The sequence below is a fragment of the Calidris pugnax genome, unplaced genomic scaffold (genome assembly GCF_001431845.1).
Source record: "Calidris pugnax isolate Ruff unplaced genomic scaffold, ASM143184v1 scaffold51, whole genome shotgun sequence".
Lineage (NCBI taxonomy): Eukaryota > Metazoa > Chordata > Aves > Charadriiformes > Scolopacidae > Calidris > Calidris pugnax.
The window spans coordinates 4757818-4780236 of NW_015090797.1; the positions used below are offsets into that span (position 1 = coordinate 4757818).

General features: G+C 44.8%; 1 protein-coding gene and 1 non-coding gene across 2 annotated transcripts in view; one reads left to right on the forward strand and one right to left on the reverse strand.

Moving 5' to 3' along the window:
- Window positions 1–12161: 12161 nt before the first annotated feature.
- TRNAN-GUU lies at window positions 12162–12235 on the reverse strand. The gene has a single exon. It is a non-coding gene; the product is annotated as a tRNA-Asn (tRNA).
- A 3824-nt stretch (window positions 12236–16059) lies between these two features.
- MAPRE2 (microtubule associated protein RP/EB family member 2) overlaps window positions 16060–22419 on the forward strand; it is a 106984-nt gene continuing 100624 nt past the window's right edge. The window contains exon 1 of the mRNA XM_014936972.1: window positions 16060–16078. The gene's annotated coding sequence lies outside the window, so the exon portion shown is untranslated. The remainder of the gene's footprint in view (window positions 16079–22419) is intronic.

A 22419-nucleotide genomic window follows, 5' to 3' on the forward strand; every position in this document is an offset into this window, starting at 1 on the left:
AAAAAAAAAAAAAAAGCTGCTGCTATATATTATAATGGGGTCTGTTAATTTGAACTCCTTCCATTTGTTCTAATGTGAAATATATCTCACATTTTTGGCTACTGTAAAAAGAAATCGTGAGCCAGGAATCCCTCCCTGTAGGTAATGAAGTAGTAAATGAAAGAACAGAGAAGCATCTGCAAGCAGGAATGCTAAGTTTTATATTCAGATGGATGTGTTTCTGTGGATGCTTTAGTGTTCGTCTTTGCCAGAAGACTCTGCCACTCACTTTGCTTTTACTATGGGTTTGTGTAATGGGTAAGATCCTAATGCTGACAGAAGAGCATCTAAATCAGTTCTGCATTAGAGAGATGGATGTCCCTTTTGTTCCTCCTTTAACTGCACTCACTGATGAAGATGATGCAGATAATTAATTACAGCTATGAAGAATGAAAGTGAAAGGGCTATATTCCCTCCTCAGTCATGACCCTGCACTGGATTAACATCAAAGAGGTTGCAGGGTCAAAGGAGTTCAGGAAAAAGCCTTTGGTAATAAATTATATTGAGATTATGTCCTGTAACCTAACTGCAACTCTTCCATCAGCAAGTAAAGATCAAGTGCAAAGAGCTCTCCAAAAACTAAAAGTCATCGTTTCTCCCTGCAAGGGAAGTGTGGCAGAAGACAAATGTGCTTCCTCAAGGCTCTTCAGGGCAGATTATTGAACAGCCTCTTCTGAACCAGAGCAGCCCTGACCGGGTCCCAGCTGTATCTTTAGGTCCTTCTCTTAATGTGTTTGAGGGAAAGCTAGGACCCAAGAGTGATGCTTTGCCCTTTCCTTTGTCAACTTGGAGTCATTTGCTAAACAGGAATCCATATGTGAGCTGCAGTAGTAAATTTTGTTAAGAAATAACCAGTAAGCGTCCAGTTTTAGAGATGAGACAAATGTTCATTTTTAAAATGGTTTTGGTAGGTAAAGCCGGTTTGCCAGTCCACCCTGCCGCCAGCTGCTACCCCCAGCACCATTGGTGGAACATGACAAATGAGTTACACAAAACCAAACTGGCCACAAACATATTGTTGGCCTGATCCAGGCACCTGGGACTCTAGGAAAGGTGTGTGAGCCCAGCTCCTCTCTGCTGGGGGAAACAAAATCCACTGCAGAGGGACGATAGCAAAACGTGGCTGTTTCTGCAGCAATGGTCCTTACGCTGGTGCTGGTATTGGCCAGAAACATCTGAGGGAAGAAAACACGTCAGGATATCTACAGAGAGGACAGCCTCCATGCTACTGTCGATTACTGATAAATCCTCAGCCCAGACTTTCCATGGACCTCAGCATGAGTCTCCCTAATTTAAAAAGTCTTCGTGTCTGGGCATTCAGTATCCAAAGGCTCTGGGAGACGATACCCACCAGATTGGGCTGTTTTGGTTTAGGAAATCACAGGTGTACAGGGCACAAGGTAAACCACAGTGGTGACCAGACATGGAAGCACCTGGCCATAGCTGAGGCCAAATACACCTCTCGCCTCTGATGCTGGGAGCTTCAAGCAGGAGAGAGGGACCAACCAACTGTGACGTCTGGCTACATCTCAGACCATAGGTCTCCTGAGTCAGCAGGTCTCCTCGTGGGCATTAGAACTGGACATGCTCAAAGATGAGGGAATGTTTTTTAGCTTGACTCTGTCTCTCTGCTCTACAGCCTCCCTTCTGCACAATGAAGATAACAGTTCCTGCACTGCTCAGGCACACACTGATGACAAAATCATCCACCAGGACCTCAAACACTGCTGTGCAGAGTTCCAGAGGCAGCCATACAAAAATAGCATATCTTTTGATCTTCAGGCTCTGTTAAATGCAGCCTGCAGATGCAGTAAAATCCTCGAATTGTTCTGTGGGCACAAAAATAGGTTTCTTGTCACTACAGTGCAAAGTGACAGGATTAGGAAGAAATCCGGCAGTTTTTGGACGCTACCAAAAAAGCCAGGAAATTTGTTTGGCTTTGAGTGGCAGGTTTTTGAGGGGTTGGCCACTCTGCATTACCTGAAAATGCTCACATTTGGGACATTTTCCCCCTCCAAGAGATGTCTGTGGAAAGCAGCAGGGCTCACAAGCATACTTACCTACAAGCCTGGTTTCACAGTTTCAGCACCATCTCATCGAGGGTGCAGAGCAGTGCCAGCAGCATGGCACTGCCATCGCTCTTCTACCATCATCCAGCTGCCATGAGCCCTACTCTGCACCCCTCTGAGCAGATGGCCCCAAACCACTCAGTGGTGGTCATCCCCTCTGCATCTCAGCTTCAGCCCTAGCCCACTCCCAAGGCAAGGGGTGGTCTCTCTTCCTAGCCATGAGAAGGGTTGGAGACTCCATGGATTTCCCTCATCACCATTTCCAGGCCACCTTTTCCATCAGTCAACTTGGGACAGCAGAGCTGCTGTGCTGGGTCATTATGGGGTCCATGCATTCCTAGGAACATGGGATCCCAGAATCTACGCAGAAGGAGAGGTCCCATAAACATTGGAGAAGAAGCAGGGTCTCAGCATTTGCTCCTTCACACAGAGCTGCTCAGAAGGGAACAGCACTATTTCCTCTAACATGGATAATGCTTTCCCATCTCTAAAACTGCAGGGTTACAGGAAAATCAACTTATTTATTTCATAGCTTTGGGGCTTTTCTACCCTCCTATTTTTAATTTTGGCTTCATTTAAACACGCCCTAACATAATGCCCAGGGGGAAATATCAGGTTGCATTAAAAGGAAGAGAAGGCTCTGCATCATTTCTCTTTTTCTCCAAGCCCTGGTTGACAGTTACTGTTATAAAAATAGGGAGAAAAAAAAAAAAAAAGGGGCGATTTCTGGGAGCCCGCGGGAATCAGCATCTCCTTCCTGCGCTGCGCCCCTCGGGCGGGTCCAGGGAGGAACCCGGGATGCAGGGAGGAAGCCGGGCAAGAAGAACGATGCTGGAGCCGTCCCCCAGCCCCAGCGTTGTCCATCTGTCCGACCCACCGACCGCGGGCACCCGGGGACCGGCGGCTCGGGGGAAGCCGCGGGGGATGCGCGGCCGCCGGGGGACCGGGCTGGGACCGGGGCCGCCTGCGCTCCCTCGGGAGCCCGGGGGTGGGCGAAGGCGGGCGCGGAGCTTGATGGTACACCAGAGAGTCACGGATTTGACAGAGTTGGAAGGGACCTCTAGAGACCATCTAGTCCAACTCCCCTGCTAAAGCAGGGTTGCCCAGAGCACATCACTCAGGACTGCATCTAGGCGGGTCTTGAAGATCTCCAGAGAAGGGGACTCCACGACCTCCCTGGGCAGCCTGTTCCAGGGCTCTGGCACCCTCACCATAAAGAAGTTCTTCCTCATATTTGAGTGGAACTTCCTATGCTCCAGCTTGTGCCCGTTGCCCCTCATCTTATCGCTGGAAACCACTGAAAGGAGTTCAGCTCCATCATCCTTCAATCCCCCCCCTTTTGGAACCTGTAAACATAGATAAGGTGTCCCTTCAGTCTTCTCTTCTTGAGGCTAAAGAGCCCCAGCTCTTTGAGCCTTTTTGCGTAAGGGAGGTGCTCCAATCCCTTCATCATCTTGGTTGCCCTAAGTTGGACTCTCTCCAGTAGTTCCTTGTCCCTCTGGAACTGGGGAGCCCAGAAGCGGACACAGTATTCCAGTTGAATATGTTGAAGGGAGGAAAGAAAAAAAGAAAAGAAGAGGAAAAGTGGGAAGAAATGGAAAAAAGAAAATAAGAAAAAAAAAAAGAAAAAAGGAAAAGAAAAAAGAACAAGAAAAAGGAAAAAGAAAAAAAGAAAAGATTGAAAAAAGAAAAAAGAAAAGATAAAGAAAAGAAAAAAGAAAAAAGAGAAAGAAAAAAGAGGAAAAAAAAGAAAAAAGAGAAAGAAAAAAGAAAAAAGAGGAAGAAAAAAGAGAAAGAAAAAAGAAAAAAAAAAGAAAAAGAAAAAAGAGAAAAAAAAAAAAGGACCGAGCCGTCCCCCAGCCCCAGCGTTGTCCATCTGTCCGACCCACCGACCGCGGGCACCCGGGGACCGGCGGCTCGGGGGAAGCCGCGGGGGATGCGCGGCCGCCGGGGGACCGGGCTGGGACCGGGGCCGCCTGCGCTCCCTCGGGAGCCCGGGGGTGGGCGAAGGCGGGCGCGGAGCTTGATGGTACACCAGAGAGTCACGGATTTGACAGAGTTGGAAGGGACCTCTAGAGACCATCTAGTCCAACTCCCCTGCTAAAGCAGGGTTGCCCAGAGCACATCACTCAGGACTGCATCTAGGCGGGTCTTGAAGATCTCCAGAGAAGGGGACTCCACGACCTCCCTGGGCAGCCTGTTCCAGGGCTCTGGCACCCTCACCATAAAGAAGTTCTTCCTCATATTTGAGTGGAACTTCCTATGCTCCAGCTTGTGCCCGTTGCCCCTCATCTTATCGCTGGAAACCACTGAAAGGAGTTCAGCTCCATCATCCTTCAATCCCCCCCCTTTTGGAACCTGTAAACATAGATAAGGTGTCCCTTCAGTCTTCTCTTCTTGAGGCTAAAGAGCCCCAGCTCTTTGAGCCTTTTTGCGTAAGGGAGGTGCTCCAATCCCTTCATCATCTTGGTTGCCCTAAGTTGGACTCTCTCCAGTAGTTCCTTGTCCCTCTGGAACTGGGGAGCCCAGAAGCGGACACAGTATTCCAGTTGAATATGTTGAAGGGAGGAAAGAAAAAAAGAAAAGAAGAGGAAAAGTGGGAAGAAATGGAAAAAAGAAAATAAGAAAAAAAAAAAGAAAAAAGGAAAAGAAAAAAGAACAAGAAAAAGGAAAAAGAAAAAAAGAAAAGATTGAAAAAAGAAAAAAGAAAAGATAAAGAAAAGAAAAAAGAAAAAAGAGAAAGAAAAAAGAGGAAAAAAAAGAAAAAAGAGAAAGAAAAAAGAAAAAAGAGGAAGAAAAAAGAGAAAGAAAAAAGAAAAAAAAAAGAAAAAGAAAAAAGAGAAAAAAAAAAAAGGACCGAAAAAGAAGAAGAGAAGAGAGAGAATTAATTTTAAAAGAAGTATAGTAATAATAATAATAATAATAATCATAATAATCAGCCAGGGTTGGTGCCCTCGCTGCCCCGGGGCGTGGAAAAGCCCCCGGGCGGGGTGCTCTCGGCGGGGCGGGGATGAGAGACCGCCTCGGGGCCCCGGTGCGGTGCCGTGCGGTGCCCGGGGAGGTTCCACGTCGCGCCTCCCGCGTGGGGCGGAGCGGAGCGGGGCGGGCGGACAAAGCCGGGGCTGTCAGCGGGGCGGGCGGGAGAAAGGAAAAGCGGCGGCGGCGGAGCAGGTGAGGCGGGCAGCGGGGGCGGGGGACGGGACGGACGGGACTGTGCCACGCTGGCACCGGGAGTGGCCGGGTGGCTCCGCCGTGCCACGCGTGGGTGCCCTTTGCGGGGCGCAGGGGGCTTTGTTGGGCGGCTCGGGGGGGGGTGCAGCCAGCGTGTCCGCTATCCTGGGGCAATGAAAGGGAAAAACCTCGGGAGCGTTAGGACGAGTGGCATCACCAGAGAGTAATTAGCAGTTCGGGGGCTTAAGGGGGCGGGGGAGGGTGTTCGCCTGTTTGTTTTGTGGGCGCGAAGAGTTGGGAAGCAGCAGAGTTTTTGGGCGCCCCCGCAGCGCCCTGTGTCAGGAGCAGGAAGGCGCTTTGGTACCGCATGAGTTTAAAATCCTTCTCTATCTTAACCAGCCTGCGCCTTGCGAGCGCCCAAAAGGGCTCTTGCTGGTAAACAGAGGCTCTAAAAGAGCTTTCCTCCGGCGTCCTGCGCGGTTGGGAAGCTCCCATAATAAATAAACCCCATTCCCGGGAATGTACCTAAAAGGCTGATGATTCAGCAGGCTGCGCTCGCTGGGCGAGGAGGGATGCAGCCCCACGGGCAGAGAGATGTTCAGGCCACCTGAAGCTGCAAGCTCCCGATGCATACGTGAGGAAAAAAAATACTGTTACGACCAATTTTTCATTTTAAACAGCTTCTTCTGATCATTCAACCAACCCACCCCTCTGTTGGCGGTGTGGGAGTTGTAGTTCTTTTCGTACTTTACTTGCTTCCCAATGGGATGTTTGCTTCTCTGTGGCTCCAAACTGTGTAGCAAGTGAATTGAGGCTAATAATATAAGCTTGTAACTTCACATAAGCCAGGAATCTAAAGCAGGGAAGGAGGAGAAAACTTTTTACAAGAAATACTGTAGCAATTTTGCTGTGTTTCAAGAGAAGATAAACACTGAGACAGAGATGACACTTTAGAAGTGGAATAGCAGAAGTGGAGCTCAAACAAAGCCTCGTACACCGTAAAGGTTATTTTGTAAGATGCACTTGCTCTTTTAAAACTTACAGTCCTTCGAAGTCAAATGAACTGTGTAAAAACTTCTATAGGAACACTTTTACAGGGTAAATCTTTTAGAGGAATGGAGCACCTCTCCTATGAAGACAGGCTGAGGGAGCTGGGGGTGTTCAGCCTGGAGAAGAGAAGGCTCCGGGGAGACCTTATAGCCCCTTCCAGTACCTGAAGGGGGCCTGCAGGAGAGCTGGAGAGGGACTCTTTGTCAGGAAGTGCAGTGACAGGACAAGGGGTAACGGTTTTAAATTGAAAGAGGGGAGATTTAGATTAGCTCCTAGAAAGAAATTCTTTCCTGGGAGGGTGGTGAGACACTGGAACAAGTTGCCCAGGGAAGCGGCGGATGCCCCATCCCTGGAGGTGTTCAAGACCAGGCTGGATGGGGCTTTGGGCAAGCTGGTCTGGTGGGAGGTGTCCCTGCCCATGGCAGGGGGGTTGGAACTAAATGATCTTTAAGGTCCCTTCCAACCTGATCCATTCTATGATTGCTTCAATGAAGAGCTAAGTATTTAGAAGTACCATCTCAAGGACACGTTGAGATATTTATTATTCAACAGCTGTATGAGCAACAGTACACACTGTCACTTCAGGATGCCCAGGTCATGGGCCAAATGCTCTCCAAATCTGTGGTGTAAGCACACTTGCTCCTTCTCTTTTCCCTGAGGTACAGGGGCTCCTGCTTTAGTCCTTGTTTATGTCTTAACTCACACAACTGGGTGTGTGGGGTGGGCCTTCACCCAACAATCGAGAAGATACAAAGAGCACAAAATGTCTTTGTCTCACACAAAGGTTATCCACAACCACTGCTGAGATTCAAAGGCTGCTTGTTTATAAAGCCCTCGTGATGAAAATCACCCCCAAAGTGGAGGATGGGAGGGTTAACACCCCTCTGTCCTGTGGGTGCAGCATTTGGGTTACAGAAAGCTCGCTATCTTCCTAAAACATGTAAGATTTATCTTCCTAAACAGTTAAGATTTATGGTACTGCTGCTGTACTAGTGAAATAGTGAAGTTTCATACTATCACTAGCAGAGAAAACTGACTGAGGTGCTATATAGTCTATTTAAATACAACCAAGGGCTTCAGAAATAACTAGTAGTTGATAAATTTGATTTTTCCTCGGGGCAAATGTGGTTTCCTTCAGTCTGACTCAAATTCAGCCTGCAGAATCTGTGAGCTACTTCAGCTTCATAAGGAGAAATGATCAACTTAGTAAGAGGGAAGGAGTCAGGGACAGCAGCAAATGGGGCAGTTAATGTCTTGTGGGCTTGGTGTATCTCTGAGATACCTACACCTTTTGGAGATGTTTCAGAGGCAGGAAAATACAAATATTTTTCCATGATCTCACCTTGTGGGACGTGTTATGGCACGCTGGTATGACTTGCCATAGTATCAGACTGTATCAGAACACCTGGTGTTGAATATGGCTTGGTCATTTGGGGTATTTTCAGCTTATTTAAAACTTTTGGTGACTGGCCACTTACCAGGTACCTGTTCTTCAAGGTTAAGTCCACCTGTGGCGTGCCTCTTCCTCTGAGAAGCAACAGGGACTCTTGTGCCATCACTTTTGCTCCTTGGGCAGGAGAAGCTTCCTGTCCACAGGGTAGCAGGGACAAGGTACTCAAGAGGACACAGGCTCTGTCTATAGTGGGTTGGAAATAACCTAGGCATTGCTGATGCCAACTGGTAATCTGGGGCTGGAGTAGTTATTTCAGCCCTATGATTTCATTTGTAATAGCCTGATTTAGTTTGAGTCTGATACTCCAAATCTAAGGCCCTTCTCTGACAGTAAAACTCCCAAATCAAGTTTCTTTCAGCTCTTACAAGCGTTCTCAACTATTTATCATTTTCTCTTTTGGCCAATTAATATTTTTCTGTGTTATTTTTTGACCAATCTTCCAAATGACAGTGAAACATTTGGAGGAGTTAATAAATAAATTATACCTCCTTTGCCCCCCACCTCACACACACACACTCCCGAATGGATAATCACAAGAAATCATCCTCAGTTAATCATTGAAAAAAAATCTGGGGGCCTTCAAAATTACTAAAACTTTTGCTAAAACCTATCATTCAGATTTACCCTAAAACATCCTGAATCCTGGCCCTTCTTGCAACATTGAAACCTTAATAGAGTCAAGTTTGTAAAAAATAGCTCGATTCCAGAAGAGGGAGAAACATTAGACTAACACAATTAGGTGAATGGAATGCATTTTTCCCTCCGGCACCTCTGGGGAGTGATACTATATCATGTCAAAAACTGTCAGCTGTTGTTCCAGGCAGAGCTGGGCCGGGCCAGTGACTGGGTGAGCCATGGAGGGCAACCTGCCACAGGTTCAGAAAGCCCTGTGGGGAGCATGCCAACCGAGTCACTGGTGGCCCAAAGACCAACTTTTGCATGATGGCACATGTGGTGGCATTGGGTGAGGTTTAAATGAGATCCTGAGCCTTTCAGCACCTTTGTCTATTTTATTTATTTATATATCTATTTATTTATTTATTTTTATGCGTGTGTATGTATCTAGAAGTCAGTTTTGGCTTGGTTTAGTTGATGGCTACAACTGCCAATGTGAAATCCTTGCAGCTTCAGCGGGGCTTGATTTCTCCCCAATGAAAAGGTGAGGTGATTTGGGGAAATCCATATTTGGAGAAATCCATGTGTCCTTTTGGGTCCTTTCCATCACCGGGTGGCTGGGGGTCCTCCCTGCTGGCAGTCTCTACCAGGGCTGTCTCTAGGAGCAGTGAACTTAAAGACTCACCTCAGACAGAGCAACAGGCGCTATGAGGGCAGCAAGAGAAACTATGGGGTTTAGCCTGTCTGCAGGAAAGGTGGGTAGGGAAGGAGCCTCAAACAAAGTGGTTTTTTTTTCAAGGATCTTGAAAAGTCATTTCACGGACTGTAAGGAAGAAGTAGCGACTCATCTTCTGCATTTGGGAAAGTCAGGCGAGGGAAAAGGGGGCTGGCAGCAGGGCTCGAGAGAGGGCAGAGAATGCAAAACCTCAACTGCAGGGAAACGATTCCGAGAACAAGAATGCTGTAGGATCTCAGGACAGGTCACACTGCGCTTGTCCCCCATGAGCTGAAGCGTAGTCCCAGCACGCAGTCGCAGGACAGGCAGGATTAAGGCACAGGCCTGTTCTGGGAGCACTGCCCAGCGTCAGCAGCAGGGCTGCCCTGTGCTATTTTTATTATGGCCATGTCCAAAAAGTATTTTTAAAAGGCTGAAGGAAAGCAACCCTCCTGCCTAAAACAGTCCCTATAGCAAGAGCAGGGCTTCAGGAAGGGTGGGTACGCTCAAATCTGATCAGCAACTGCTGCCCTAAACAGGGGCAAGTTCTTCACAGTGGTTTGGGTAAAATTTCTGATGAGGGTGAAGAGGAGGAGGGATGGTAGAGAAGATAAAAACATGACAAATTTTGTTGGGAGAGCCTTGATGATCCTCGTTGAACACCTCCTCAGCCCCAGAAACTCCTGCATCTTGTTCTGAAGAGTTTTGCGTTCACCCAGCTTCATTCCACTGAAACTTGAATGGCTCCAGATTTCCAATTTGTCCTATTTAAAGTTTAGGAACAGTTCTAATGCTTTATAGGAGCCCAATCTTTAACCTAGTCCCTTCCAAGAATGGCTCATGGTGTTACTTTTCCACCTTCTAGGAAGAAGCCAATAGTATTTCTTCACCAAGGCGATTTCAGATACCTACTACAACATATACTGAAGTTTACTCCTTTTTCCTAAAGGGATAAAATTAGTAGGGTCCTAACACTGGATAATCTACCATAAGCATAAATGAGAAGCTTTCAGGTTGATCTAATTACAGATGCCAAACCACACAAAAATAACAAGTTGCCAGAAAACACAAATCCTGAGTAGATTTGACAGGCCAGAAGGGAAGAAGGATGTAACGTGCAGGTCTATCAGCTATGAGTTTCAGACACCTAAGTTGTTTTAATCTAGTAAATCTTAAATCAAGTCAGCAGGGAAAAATCTGCCTCTCGTTTCACTGCATGGTTTGGTTGTGCAATATCTAATGTGAAATGGCCAAATATCTTCTCAGACTACTCCTTCTAGAGGAATTTTATTAAAATAGGCTTTGATCTGGTAACCGTTTTATGTCCAAATTAATACTGGCTTGAATATATAGTAGTAACAATCTCTTCGGACAGTTTGAATCACACTGCAAGCGAAGCACGTCAGGTTTTATCAATGGAAAACAATATGTTTTGTTTGGCTTTGCAATACTCTGACTAAGTAGAAACGCTGGGAGTAAACTCATTCTTGAAGCTCCGTTGCAATATGGCACCTGAAACTAACCTTGGATCTCATGACTCACCTCTTGTGGGAACGCGGCATCCCTTGGCCAGTTTATGATTCTGAATCCAAGAATATTTGCAGGCCAGAGGCAAAGACCCAGACTAAGAGGCAAAACCGAAGCAGTAAATGAATACCTCTCTTAATTTCCAGCAGAGTCTTCAGTTCTTCGTGTCGGAGATTAGTTTAGAAGACACTGTCTCGCAGGAGTAGCTGCAAACACAAATATTGTTTGGCAATGTTTCTTGTGGATTTAATGGCCAAATAAATACATTTCCAAACACCTGCCGATATTGTCTGCTTTGCTTTGTAAAATTGGAAATAGCTCATTAGCAGATGGCATGAGCACATCGTTAGTACTAATAGACCTATACACACAAAAGGAGAACAGGTGACTTCTGTTTGTAATTAAGCTAATCACAGAGGCAGCAGCGAGCTCCTGTGTTATCAGGATTACTGCCTAAACTCCAACCACTGCTGCACCAACAGAGCAAACACGTGTCTTGGTGTTTGATACTCACACAGCATCCTGTGCTTTGGGGTTTCCCTGGAGGGGGTGAGTGGCCAGGGAAGGACATCCCACCCATGCAGTTCTTTTCCACTTCAACAAGTTACTCTGCAGGTCTTCTGGAAAGCTAAATAGTTTAGTTATTATCAAACAATTGGATGTTTACAAACCCTGCCGTAAATAAGGTGTGCAGCATAGACAGACAAAGCCTTAAAGCTGGTAATTTATTTTTTTTTCTGCTTTTACGTCTTTTTCTTGCAGCTCAAGTTCACAACCATTATTGATTGCAGGAACTTTTTATAGTCAGTTCTACTGGGCTTCCTTCAACTCCATTAACCCTTTCACTCCCTCATGAGCTTTGGTGTCAATCATAATAATGATAAATATTTACCAAAAAAAAAAAAAAAAAGCAGGAAATTTATAGATACAAGACACTAGACATTGGCAATTGGCCGGGAACATCTTTATGCCTCGTTAGGAAGACACAGGAAATTTGCTAGGAATATACATTTCTGTAGGGGAAGGGAGGGTGGTGAGGTGTGGCTGAAAACAGCCTGGGGAGTGTCAGAGGAAAACTGCATTTGCTGGAGTTTTGACCAGCAGCTCTAGGCTGGCTGTCTCGCAGAAGGCTTCTGCAGTGCACATTAAATAATTCCAGATGATGTCAAAAAACTCTGTCAAGAAAACAAAAGGCCTGGCCCTCCAGCCGCTTGGGGGTTGGTGTTTTTGTGCCTGGAAAGAACTCTGCTGAAAATTTATTGCTGCTGCTTCCATCAGAGGAGTGCCTCTTGCTTTCTCATACAAGCTAATCTCTTATAGGAGGTTTTTCATGTTCTTTTATTTCTGTTTTATGTCTTTTGCATCTTGTCTGCATCTTAATTTACCACAAAATTGGAGACAGTTCTGTCACATTGTCTTTTTCTGAATAACGTCTGTGATTTTTCATAAGATCACGGTTTTGGGTTGGAAAGAGCCTTAACGAGATAACCTCTTTCCAACCCCCTGCAGGGAAATGGGGACCCGTCCCTGGGTGGGCTCGAACCACCAACCTTTCGGTTAACAGCCGAACGCGCTAACCGATTGCGCCACAGAGACTCCCTGTGGGCGCTGCTGAGCGCCTCGCTCAGCGGGGCTGCGGGCGGCCGCGGCCCTTTCCCCCCTGCTCCCGCGGGCTCGTCTCTGCCCGGGAACGGCCGGGAAAAGCCGAGAGACATCGAGAGGGACAGAATCACAGAATCACAGAATCTTCTAGGTTGGAAGGGACCTTAAAGATCATCTTGTCCAACCGTCAACCTAACTGACAAAAATAGACACCCACACAACAAACAAGGAGCATCATCACTAGACCATACCTCCCAGCACTACATCAACCCGTCTTTTGAACACCTCCAGGGATAGTGCCTCAACCACCTCCCTGGGCAGCCTATTCCAATGTCTGATAACCCTTTTTGTGAAAAAATTTTTCCTAATATCCAGCCTGAACCTCCCCTGGCACAACTTGAGGCCATTTCCTCTTGTCCTGTTGCCTGTGACGGGTGCGACTGAAGGGGATCGAGTGCTCCCTCAGTAAGTTCACAGATGACACCAAGCTGGGTGGCAGTGTCGACCTGCTGGAGGGTAGAGAGGCTCTGCAGAGGGATCTGGACAGGCTGGGTCGATGGGCTGTGACCAACGGGATGAGGTTCAATAAGGCCAAGTGCCGGGTCCTGCGCTTGGGTCACACCAACCTGGGGAAGAATGGCAGGAGAGCTGCCTGGCAGAAAAGGACCTGGGGGTGTCGGTCGACTGTCGTCTGAACATGAGCCAGCAGTGTGCCCAGGTGGCCAAGAAGGCCAACAGCATCCTGGCCTGTATCAGGAACAGCGTGGTGAGTAGGACCCGAGAGGTGATCATCCCTCTGTACTTGGCACTGGTTAGGCCCCACCTCGAGTGCTGTGTCCAGTTTTGGGCCCCTTACCACAAAAAAGACATTGAGGTGCTGGAGCAGGTTGACATGGTCCTCAAGAATATGGTTTAGTGATATTTTTTTTTTATTGCTTATTTCTTATTTATTTTTTTGTCAGAGATAGGTTGATGGTTGGTCTAGATGCTCTTTAAGGTCCCATCCAACCTAGATGATTCTATGATTTTAAGTGCCTCCTCAGTAAGGACCAGTCTGGACATTAGGAAACAATTCTTCACAGAGAGAGTGGTCGGGCATTGGAATAGGCTGCCCAGGGAGGTGGTTGAGTCACCATCCCTGGCTGTGTTTAAGAATCGGTTAGATGTGGTGTTGGGGGACATGGTGTAGGGGAGAACTTTAGAGTAGGGTGGATGGCTGGACTCGATGATCCCGAGGGTCTCTTCCAGACTAGATAATTCTGTGATTCTGTGACTGACCCACCAGCCCCTGGTTGGCAGCTGCGTACTCACCTCTCCTGTACTCACCTCTCCTGTACTCACCTCTCCTCCTCTCGGCTGCTAAAATGTGATCTGTTCAACTAAGCTTTAGCAATTTCCCCTGGTTATAATGGCAAGAAGCGTGATTGCAGCTCTCACAGCTGCGTGATGCTGTGTTTGCCACTAGGACAGTAAGGAGGTACTTCTGGCAGGCAGGGCAGGTGGGCCCTTGTGCCTGTAAGAGGTGTTGGTGATATTCAGAAAATAAGATGTATTTATTTTTTTCCTATGTGTGGGATTTATTAGAAGCAAATCCCAGGCGCTGAGCTCTCTTGATTTTATTTGCTAGCTGCAGCAGATGAGACCATACTCAGTTTCACCATTTTGTCTTTTAGTATTGGGGTAACCAGCTAAACCAACAGACCCTTTAAAAGTTAAAGCATCACACCTGGTATCTTCCGAGTCCTGCATTTCCAAACAGAGCGTGGTTCCAAGCCCCAGCCTGGGAGGTGCATCACAACAGAGTGGGCTGCACCGAGCACAACACGCCAGTACTCGTACCCTGGGTGCTGGTCTCACCCACCTCCTGTGATATTCCTCCTCCTTTCACCCAAACCTGTGGATTCCCCCACTATGCCCAAAATAAGTGACAACTCAGCCAAGGACAACAGAGCTGACCTGTTTTGTCAGTTGTTGCAGAAGTGGATAGAGAGGAAGCCTGCTCATGGCGTGCACCTCTGCTGGAGGACCTCACGCTAGCAGGAAAGAAAATGAGTTTCTCTCCATTTACCTCAACCCTGTATTTAAAAAGAACTACTTTCTTTATTTCTGCATGCTGTGTTTAATTTGTGAAATCTGTCAAGATGTTATCTTTTCCCCAGAATCATCGGACTTCCTTTAAAGGGTGAAATGGTTTTATTACCCTTAGAGAACGCTGCGGAATTTTTGCATTTAGGTACAGTAGAGCGTGTGATTATAGACCTTCAGCCACAGCAAGGCACACAGATATCTGTCCTTTACATTTGGCTTTTAAAGTAAAAGATGTTTTATCTTGCCTGCGGAGGTACAGAAGCAATGAAAAGTGAATGCTGTAGTTTATTAAGCAAAATTTCTTGTTGCAATGAAGGTGGCTATTTTCCTCCATCTGACACTCCAGGAGGGGGGAGGAAGAGGAGCACAGGCAGTGCTAAGCTTATATTCTAATTTTATGGTAGAAGTTACATGGAGATATATATATATTAAAGGCCAGATAGCATTTTCAGACAGAAATGGCCTAGTACTGTGCAAAGGGATTAATGTTCTTCTTGTGATACTTTTAAAAGTTAGGATTTGGCCCAAATGACTAATTCTCAAGAAAGTACCTCAACTCTTCATATCAAGATGGAACAATTACTTCAGCTTAAATACAGGAAATGTTGGGCATAATAGCCATTACTTGCACAGATCTTGTTAACAAGAGCATAATTTCCTAATCACTCCCTTGAAAGCAAACCCAGATGATAGAAGCATAGTTGAGCTCCTGCCAAACACCTCAAGAACTCTGATTTCACACCCAAGCTGCTGCAGGAGTGCCAGGATAACCTCAAGTATTCAGTGAAAAAAACCCTTGAGCGCTATGCTTATAGTTCCTTATACTTGCATTCTGAAATACAAAAGCTATCAGTTGGGATAGCAAAAAAACTTGAGTAAGAAACAAGAGTGCAGACATCTAGATGTGTTTGTATTACACACCAAGGCAACATAGAACTCTGCAGGCAATATTGCCTTGGTGGGAACATCCTATTCTGTCTTCCCACCCTCTTCAATTAGGCCTCAAGAAAAAAGAAAGTTGACTTTTTTTTTTTTTATAAGATGTAGAGTAGTTAGAGGACAAAATAACAGATTGTAGTATTTATTGGTTTGTTATTGGCATGTGTGTGATTTAACAAGGCATGCAAAGGGCTTTGATCTTGCATCACCTTCATGATGTAAGTGATGAAAACAAGAGCCTTCACTGGTGGTGGAGGCTCATCAAGAGGTGATGCAAGTGGCAATTGCTGCAAGTCCATAGATGTGTTGATTTTCCATATAATATATCCCTAATAAACACTGAAAGCTGATAGGCTCTCCTCAGGTTGTTATAGGAGGGCTTTTAAAAACCAACCAACCAACCTCACCCACTGGATGTTGTTAGACCATATTTCAGGAACTGTAAATGTTAGAGATGATTTTATTTATCTACATTTTTCCCATTAGTTTGTAAAACTATCAACTAATTACCTACTTTTTTTAAACAGAGCACATGACAATTTGACAAAATTATTATCTTGCTCCAGAGAAGGTTTTTATAGGCTCTCTGGGTTTCTAGGTGGGATGAAGGGTGGAGCTAGTCATTTAGCCACACCCATGGTGAGGCTTATAAAAGGAAGTTTTCTAGAGGAAGGTCTTTTTTACCAGTCTATGATAACTGGCAGCTTTAACAAGCTTTTATTTTATTTTTTTTTAAATATGTCAAGGCCTCATAAAAGTTCCAATAGAGGGGATGCTCCTCAAAATAGATCTTTGAACCAGCAGGGTAAGGTAAGTCAAGAAGTATGGTTTGCTATTTTAGTTCACTTTTACATCTGGTATTTCTGTGGTAGAGAGCTGAGTATTACTGTAATTTCAAAGACCTGTATTTTCTCTGCCATCTATAATTGGAGTTTTGTTCTCTGTAGCTTTGTACTCCTGTAGCACTAACTCAAATGGAGAAAAAACAACCTTAACAAAACATCCCCAAACTTATTAGAGTTTAGAGAGGTTGTTATTTGTCATGGGGTGGTCAGGCTTTCAAGACTGATGACTTTGAGGGCTAATTTGCGCCACCTGTCCACAACACTAAGGTTAATGTGGTTGTTGTAATTGTGCTGTTGTTTGTAAGTCACACCAATATTAATTTCTCAAGCATACAAATAAAAGATATGCTATGCTTTATTGCGCAATTGCTGTCACTTAGTCATGAGTTTTTGATACACCCAGGATTCTTTCCATAATTTTTGGTTTATGCTGTATCAGTTTCTTTATGTATGCATGCAAATAATTGCTTATAAGTTATTCTGCTCTGTAGAGGTCTTGTGACTAACTCTGGATGTCCCTCAATGAGATCAGGTGCTGTAAAGGTGTTTTGTTGGTACAACAATTCTGTAGGCAAGTGTCTGTTGGCTTACAAGATGACAGGGTGGAATCTTTCATCATCAACAGGTGAAGTCAAATGTGTTGTATCAAAAAGTAATCACTACAATGTAGGGTGTGTAGCATGGATGCATCAAAAATGCTGGTCAGCATAAAAAAAATGCCTGTCTTATTACACTGGTTACTTAGCGCTGGGCATATTGCTGGTGTGATGATTAAAGAAGAATTGTCAGGAATTGGAAAGAGGGAAATGAACCTTGCCAATCCTTTTTAGGCGTTCCTTTCGGGCCACTGGGAAAATGGGAGAAAGTCTGGATTTCTTTGAAAACTTAATAAGCAATCAGAGACAAGTGTCTTACAAGTTAACTTTTTCCTCCAATTACTTTGTCTGTACATAACTAGATTGGAGAAGGATAGTAAGTTTTCTGTTGTGAGCCTTCAATTTAGAACGAGTAGAAGTCACTAATATTTTTGTTATTCATTGCGCACAAAACATGGGAAGTATTTGAGGATCACTAGTCTACTAGTTGTTCTCCAGAGTAGGCTAGTATAACTACTGTGTGCTGCAAAAATAACGAAAGTAATGGTTTCCACAAAAACTGGTGGTGTTGATGGGTTCTTTTTTTCAAACTGTAAGCAAAACTGTGAATTAACGAAGCTGGCAAAGAGCTGAGTGATGGCTTCTTGGGCAAATTGGTATGATGTAAGTTGGAGAGGCTGTCAGAGCATTTTAACTTTGTGTGATTAGTAGACATGAGAAAATAAATGCATCCTGCATTTGAATAGACACATTTGCCACCTTGATAATGCTGTGGTTTTTCTTTGGAGCTTTTGCTGTCAATGTTAAACTTGCAGGATGCTTAACTTGAACAGTGTGGTCATTTCTGCTTTTTACCATGTGTTTTTACTGATATGTAAAAAAACCCCAAATTGTGGCAGTGCTGGATTGTGGTGAGAGGAGTCTTGTTTGACAGCACAGCTATCTACTGCAAGGGATGTCCCCTTGGCTTTATCCCCTGCCATTCTTCCCGGAGGTTGACGTGCTGCAGTTAGATTGTTCATAAGTATTTTTAAGTGCATTGTATTTATTTTAAGTCCCTGATATAGACCAAAGTTAAAAAAATATTTGCTGTTGTATTAGTACAGTAAATGGGAGAGATGAAGGAAGAGGAAAATACTGTCTAGACTGGAAGAGAATCTTAGATGTCTCTGCTCTTTGAATACTTTTAGATGGGTTTTCTGTATCAGGGAGAAAGTTTGAGCTTTTTCAGTTGGGTTAGGTAGAGTTATTTTTTGACACCTCTGCGTATCTTAACACGTGTTTGTAAATTTGGTCACCCCTCTAAGGGGGTTGAAGGGGATTGAAGTGACTTCTGTCATTTTGTGACTTGAAAAGCATAATTTATGGAATAAAATACTTATCCAGCGTGATTCTTACACTAACCTGCTATTCAACAGAAATGAGTCAAGGGACGCCGACTGTCCTGTGGCTGATTACTTATTATATTTGATAAATTTAAATAAATCTTGAAAAGGCTACTTTTGGGTAGCCAAACTACAAGTCTTAGGGTGCCATCTTCCTCTTCTGATTTGATTTTTGGAGCCATGTATGTACTAAATGCAGAAAGTCCACAAAGAGGACTTCTTGATGGTGAGCTGAGTAATTAAGAAGCAGATGGCCAACGACAATCTCTTAGTAACTTATTTCTTTGAGGTGGTGTGTGCAGGCTGACACTGACAGCTGGATTACGCTGATGTGGTATTCTGGTAGTACCCTCACATTTCAATACTTTTGCTATCAGAAGATTCAAGCACAAATCTTCAGCATATTTGGGTGGAGGGAGGTTCCCAGGAGGATGGGGATGCCAAAATGGAAGGAAAGGAGCCCTGTCACAATGGCAGCTTTTAAGTCTTGGTCCAGCCTTTAAACTTTGTTGGCCCTGTGTAATCTTCAGCATCTCTCCCTGTTTCCCATCATCTCTTCCACTGTTACCAAGAAAGTGAGGTCTCTGACTCTCAGATGAGGACAGAAATATATTTTTCTTGACATTCCTGGGTCAGTTTTACCTGTACCTCTGAGAAGACCCAAGCTGACCCTGCTTAGCTGGGCGCCTTATGGATTTATGAATCATCACAACACAATGGATTCTCCTGTTCAGCTGTCATTTATTTAGGTCGTAGAATCCTGAAATCAGAAGGGGTTTACAGATCCTAAAAGCACTGCAGTTTCTTTAGCATGACTGGATTTCCTTAAATATTTTTTTTTCTCAGGGCAGTGCTGTCAGAGGAAAGACTCAGATGGCTTTTGCTGCCCTAGTTCAGTTCAAGTCAAACCAAGTTGCTGAGCTCAAACAGTAAGTCTTACAGACTTGAGTTTTTTCAGCTTTTTTCCACCTGACAATGATATATATAGCCAACAATTTCCATCAGAAGGAAGAAGCCTGAAGTGCAGCTCCTTTGTGCAAGCTGGAAGGGGAGTTGCAAAGGATACAGTATAAAATGAAAATCTAAATAACAAACTGAGAAAGAAATGTAACTTCTGGTCAGATGTCACTTGGCCTGAGACAATGGTTTTGAAGTATGTTTTTGAGATACTTGAAGGCCACATTAGGTAAAGGATGTAATTAGCATCCTGTATACGACTTTAGGATGATGTATCATCTCTGCTGCAGCAATAATCCTTCGCTGGGATGTGGGGAGTACAGGCAACATGCGATCATGTTAGAAAACCAGATAGAGAAATCCTACGATGGGCTTGTGGAGTAACAGGGAACTTACTATGTAGCTGTGGAAAGGGCCAACAAGAACCGTTTGTCTGACCGATGGCAGTGATATCTCGTCTTCCTTTGAAAGGAACGCGTAGCTACTGGTACAGTCCTGTCCATTAAAACAATGTGGCACAGAGGAGTTGATGCTGCTTTGTTACAGCATTCACTGGGCACCACTGCAAGAAATCCAAAGTGCTGCCTTCCTCTCTTTGACCGTGAAGACCTCTCTTATTACATGTTTTATTGAATTCAGTGATACACAATAAAACATGAATAAAATGTGCATGTTATGCAGTAGACTAAATGCATCCATTTAAATCCACTAAGATTGGTGGCACAGGGTCATTTCCTGTATGTCCTGCTGTGCAGTCTGGTGTCTATCCATGTATTTTTTTTCATGTTGCCTTGATAACTCACTTCTAAGACTTGAAATTGCAGGAAAAGCTTTGCTCGGAGCAACATCTGAGCTAAAACTCAGTGGTATTTCTGTCTTTCTCATAGCCCTAAGGGTACAGGCTGGTCCTGGGAGGTGCTGGTGAAGCCCCCTCAGAAGTAATCGATGGGAGCTGGGTACCAGCCTGTGTGCCTGCAGAGCGCTGCTGCGGGGCCTGGAGCTGGCCTGAGATTTATGGGGGAACCACCCCCTCTTTTCTATTACACGAGCATAAGTGAGGTGTTAGAGGCTTCCAGCCCACAAAGCTGATTTTATTAGAACATAAAAATACATGTTAGGGAAAAAAAAGCAGTTACCAACAGGAGAGAGATCTGGTAGGTGAGATTTAACAGTATATATTTATTATATATATAAAATAATACTTTATTATTATATATAATAATATATTTACTTTAATAATATATACCTTCCAGGCCTGATGTATCCTGTGCAGTAGGGTCCTTCCCTCCTATATTTTCTAATTTTCTAATTTTTTGGCTTCTGAAGTTGAAGAAGCACTGTGCTGCCTCCAGGAGAGTTTATTTTCACTTTTTTCTGGGTTTGCCTTTTGGTTCGAGGCCCCAGCACAAGCCCAATACTTTGACAAGGTGTCTCCTGTTGTCCACTTGTGCGTCACGGTGACCACAGAGGGGTTTCACCCCCAGCTCGCCCCATGGCATGCACCCACAGCTAAGCCCCACAGCAGGCAAATAAATAGCTCCCTGTGTGTATACAAATATAAAAACTCTCTTTGAGTTGGATTCCCTCGCTGTGCTACCGGATGCCTTTCCATTGGTGTCAAGCAGAGACAGGCCTACCTCTCCTGGGACGTGGACTGACAAAACACGTGGCTTTATTCCAAATTAACAAATTGACTGTAAAAGAAGCAGCAACTTGTGTTCTTGAATTTATTGAGTTTTTAATGCCAGAAAACTGTTACACTGGCTTGACGCATCCTCTTTTCCTGTGTGGAATAGTAGGGGGAAAGAACACAACATTTCAAACAAGAAATGGTTGTATCTCTACTTAGAAGCTGGAATTTCTGGGATTATAAATAGTGTATTTTCCAGTGTAACATTATGTCACTTGGTTAAAGTTGAGACAGCTTTAGTTATATTATTCTTTATGCATCTTGTGTGTCAAAATATATTCTCTCCATCACTTTCATGCTCTGGAAATTAAACTTCAACATCAATTTGTCATCGAAAAGGAGTAGGAAAGCTGAACCCTGACAGTCTTCTCTGGGATACAGCACTTTCTCGAAATTGACACATTGCACTGAGGGACAGCAGAATAAGGCTGAAGTAAAATGATGTGCTTGTGCTCTCAACAGGCAAAAGGCATTTAGTCTGATACCGTGCCAAACAGTGTCATTTGAGAGCGTTGCAAAGACTCCCAGCTGTCTTGCGTATGCTAACGAAATATCTGGGTCAATTAGAATTTGTCCCTGTGAATATTTCACCAGAAATGACCTTGCCTGGTCTGGTTAATCCAAGCTTATGTGCAGCTCGTTGCCATCTCCCCCATGATGCCACCCGGGCCGGAGCTTGTGTGTCTCCGAGCATCCCTCCCGATGCTGACGGGGAGGACCGCCTTTGCGGAAGCAGAGCAGGGCTCTCCCCCCTCCCAGCTTGTGGCAGGAGATGCTGCCCGGCTCTGTTGACTCATGGGGAAGGTGTGGTGTGTTTTTGACCAGGAATGGAAAGGCGTTAAGAGAGCGGCAGCGGAGCGCAGCCCAGCCTGAGACAGGCCCTGCAGGGAAATCAATCTTATGGGAAAGCGTAGGTTGAATCCTGCAGTTTTGCTACGTGAGTTAACGAGCCAGCTGACTACCAAAAAGGGAGAAAAATTGGACTTATACCACGAGCATACACAAATTGCTCACTGGATTGTGAGAAAGAGGCCTGCTTTCAGCTGACGCTGGATGCTTCAGCTGTGGACGCTCTCTGGCTGCTCATTTGTTCCACAAGTTACTACCTTGATTCACCTCGGGCATGTTCAGTTCAGCAATATCTTGTTTACAGGGACTTTCAATAGCTGACTAATCTTGCTGAAAAGAGAAGGGCTTTGTTAAATGAGTGCATGCTTGGGGAATAAGGGTTTCATTTGCAGTTTTATTTAGAACCTCGAAATACATGTTCACTTTCTCATAGAATCATCACAGAATCATCATCTATGAATCTATGATGATTCTATGAAACGGTGAACATGCATTTTGGCACTCTAAGTAAAACTTCTGCAAATTAAATCCTTATTCCCCAAGTGTGTATTGTACAGGTATTTTATGTCTCACACTGTTTATTAAAGCAGCTGTGCATGACAATATCTGATAGTTGCCGTCTCAGGAGCCCTGGATGCAAAGAGTGAGTGAGTTTGCCCAAGACAGGAGGTGTGCCAAGTGCTCAGCTGAAGGACACTCTGGTCACTCTAAAGCAAAACAGCTGGCACTACAGAAAGTGCCACAGTTTGAAGAAAGCTTATCTAGCAACATTAAGGGGGAGGGATAGGTTGTCTAGAGCAGATTGCACGTGCCTGAGAGGAAAAAGTAA